At 44.4% G+C, this 3,777-nt stretch overlaps 1 non-coding gene across 1 annotated transcript; it reads right to left on the reverse strand.

The window, feature by feature from the left end:
* Positions 1 to 276: 276 nt before the first annotated feature.
* Positions 277 to 348, reverse strand: TRNAM-CAU (transfer RNA methionine (anticodon CAU)). Its single transcript has one exon. It is a non-coding gene; the product is annotated as a tRNA-Met (tRNA).
* Between the last annotated feature and the right edge of the window lie 3,429 nt (positions 349 to 3,777).

The raw sequence follows: 3,777 nt of genomic DNA on the forward strand, positions 1-3,777 counted from the left end.
TTAGAAGAGAAGAGAACCTTTAGCAGTTTAGTGTGTTTTTTTTTTTTTTTTTTGAGAAAGGGAGCACGCTCCAGCTTCATGCACGCGCTCCAACGTGTGACGAGATGTAACGGTGTAGCCCAATGGGCTCGTACAAACATGCCTGCGCAAATTGGTTCGTGGGCTGCATTATTCACCTGGGCTGGGCCTGCTGAGGCTCGCATAGCGTCGCCGTCGCCAAAAATAAAAAAAATGTAGAACAAAAAATCGTAGCGTCGCCGTCGAAAGTAAAAAATATATCAGAGCCAGGTTTCGATCCTGGGACCTGTGGGTTATGGGCCCACCACGCTTCCGCTGCGCCACTCTGATTGCTGTGTTAGAATCGCTGTTTAACATTTCTTTAAAAGGAAAACAGGGAAGCCACAGCTGTTGATTAGTTTGCATTTTTTGGTTTTTTTGAATCTAACTACCAAATATTCCCTCATCCGTTAAGATACCTACAAAAACTAGAATGACTTACAGTTTGGAACGAAGAGAGTATAATCGACTCCACACCATGGCCCAACACTTAACTCATATGGATACGTCATACGTAAGAGAGTGTTAAACCACGGAACAGTTCGTATTTTAATTTATTTTGGAATCGGACTCAGCACCTTGCTTCAACATGCTATTATAACTTGTGAAGAATGAAGAAATCTATCGCGCTTTAAACCGATATGTGTATAGATCAACATGGCATGCCATCATATGTACTTTCTCTATCCTTTTTAATAGTCAATATGGTATTCATGTTGGTTAAAGTTTTTAAGTTGATTAGGTTTGTAGAAAATATCAACAACATTTATATCTCTAGATAAGTTTATTATTATGAAAATAGATTCATCGATCTATCTAATAATACTAATTATATACCATAAGTAATAATATTTTTTCTTGTATATATTTATTAAAATTGAGTATGTTTGACTTGTCGACAAATGAGAACGACTATTAAAAAGGAACGAAGGGTAATAAGTCAATAGTAAAGGCTCTCCTAGTTAAGCGTCTAACTTTGAGGTGGCCCAGGCATATTTTGCTTACCAACAATGTCACGATGATATAATTATTGTTCCGTGGGTCAGTGGGTACGGTGCCACGTATTATTTATGTTGATAAGTGATTAGTTAATACCAAATCCAAATCAGAATACCATCTTTTCCCATACTGGGTCAGCTCATTTCAGGGGATGAAGGAAAGAACAACTAGAAAGGATAAGAGAGAATCATAAAGAAAACCTATGAGAAAAAATAACAATTTTCTATGTTGCTTTTGCTAAGAAGAATCTCTTTGCAAGTTACAGTAACGTTTCCGGTATTCGGAGGAAAGTGCCGTGGCATACCTAGAATTCCACCGGTACGTCACGCCATGATTTTGATGTACTCTTATTTTCTAAAAAGACCATTTTGTGTCTTGTTATTTATCTTTTGCACTACTTTTTGTTTTTTCTCAAGATATATAAGATGTGAGGTACCCTTTTATCAAAAAAGGAGTTAGCATAAGCAATCTATAAATAGTTTGAGTACGCATAAAAAATTACACACCATATAAGATTACAACACTAATTTTTGGAAAAATGGCTCTGTCAATGATAACAAGAAAAACATTCGGAACACTATCAACTATCTTATTGTTCAATATGATTTTGACTAAACTCATCATAGAAAATGCTCTCTCAACACATGTGGTCGCTATTGGGAGATGCAATACTACAGTAAACCAAGTCAATTGAACTAATTTGAGGACAGATTGACACATATGGAACGCTGCACAATGCTGAGTAATACTGCACGACGCTGCATCACGCCGCACAATGCCAAGTTACATCCCAGGCAATATTGCAAACAGTGGGCTAAGGCATTCAGCGGGGCCTTCAGAAATATGCTAAGCAAGCTATAGCGACGCTAAGACATTTAACATTTTCTCGTAAAGCATGCATATTATTGCTTGGCGTTTGTTGACTGCTCGTACTGCCATTTGGCAGTGCAGTTGATGCATATACAGCCTGTTCGGCAGCCTGTAACTGCCTGTATCTAGCTTGGCTTATCAGTCAGTCAACATTGTTTTTCTCTCACACCAAACCAGCCAACAGTACTTTAGCCATGGACTTATAAGCCAATCCAGCTGAAACGAATAGGCTTATAGATGAAGGGACGACCACGGCCGCGACGTTCGCTGTCACCGCAGCAAGTGCGACACGCAGTCGTGACACGCAACCACCTCTTGCAGTCACTCTTAGCCTTCCATACGGGAAAGGCTAATGTTCGGACGTCTGAACGGGGGCTAGCATATCCAGATACCCCGCATCGCACGCCTGTTTCACATGGGGGTCTGCACCGCTTCGTGTCCAGTGCCTGCTCCGTGTCCCGTGTCGCTCCATATTCCACGCCCGCTGTCTCGATATGCGCCCCCGATTTCTCATGCCTACCGCTCGCACCCCTCCACACCAACGTGCATGCAAGCAGGCCCAGTAGCTGTAGCTGCAGTAGGCGACTGCTGCAAATGAGGTCCACTGCAACAGTTACAACACCAGATTTGCTTTGCAACATCTAGAGGAAACATTTGTAACATGTAGTTGAAACACTTGCAACGTACGTCTGAAACATGAGGGAAACACGTGTGTAGCCATTGCAAAATATATGCGGCATCTAGACGAAACACTTGCAACATACGTGTGAAAACATATGCAAACATCCGGATGAAACATTTACAACATAAGTGTGAAACATATGCAACACCCAGATAAAAACACGTACGTGCGACATCCGTCTGAAAACAGCTGAAACATTTGGAACAGACGCTTGCAACATATGTGTATAGCCATTGCAACATATGCAATATCCTGATCTACTTTTGTAACATCCACATGAAACACTTGCAACATGCATATAGAACACCTGAAATACTTGAAACATACGCTTGCAACACGCGCTTGCAACATTCGAGGAAGGAAGGGAGCGTGAGGTGCAGCCAGAGAAGCCCGCTCCGGGACTGGCCACTCCGGATCTCGTGATGTCGAGCTGAGGTCGAGCATCGTGGTGGTGCCGGTGTCGACAACAACCATGATCGCGTGGTGGGGAACGGCGGCGTTGGCAGCACCGCGACGCGGCGAGGGACGGAGCACGACACACAGAGGTGGGGACCGGGCACGGCACGGCGAGGCGGAGTGGGCGCGGCGGGGGATGGAGCACGGTATGGCGGTAGACGTGGCGCGGCTCGACGTGGGATGAGGGCGCCACCGCGAGGCGGCTTGGGGCAGGCGAACGGCACGGTGAGCTGCGACGATTGAAGCAAGGAGTTGGGGATTTCTGTCAGCTGTCGCAGTGTAGACGGAGTATATAGAGGAGAGAGCGTAGATAGGCCTGTTGGGCCGGTCGCTAGAGCGAGCTTGCAGCAGAGCATCCAATTTTTTAAAAGTTTCATACGTATGTTCTGCAGCATTATCGATTACTGAATCATAAATTTTGTGGATGTTCTTTGTGGGACTAGTCTTCTAAGGTCCGAGTTGCTCTTGATAAGTCCAGGCTTACTGGGATCTTATGCTGTATTTTTTTTTTCTTTTTAATTAATAAAAACGTGCTTACACATGGTCACGAAAAAAATCTGCCGCAACACTCGCACTCAGTCAATTTCTCCGTGATGCTAATGCCAAGATCGCAAGTGGAATTGCCATGCTCGCGGTGGTCTGCTTGAGCCGGGCGACGCCCCATCACCATTCGACGCCGAGGCCGTGCCCAACAGCCGGCGGTGGTCACCAAG

The sequence above is a fragment of the Miscanthus floridulus genome, chromosome 8 (genome assembly GCF_019320115.1).
Source record: "Miscanthus floridulus cultivar M001 chromosome 8, ASM1932011v1, whole genome shotgun sequence".
NCBI lineage: Eukaryota > Viridiplantae > Streptophyta > Magnoliopsida > Poales > Poaceae > Miscanthus > Miscanthus floridulus.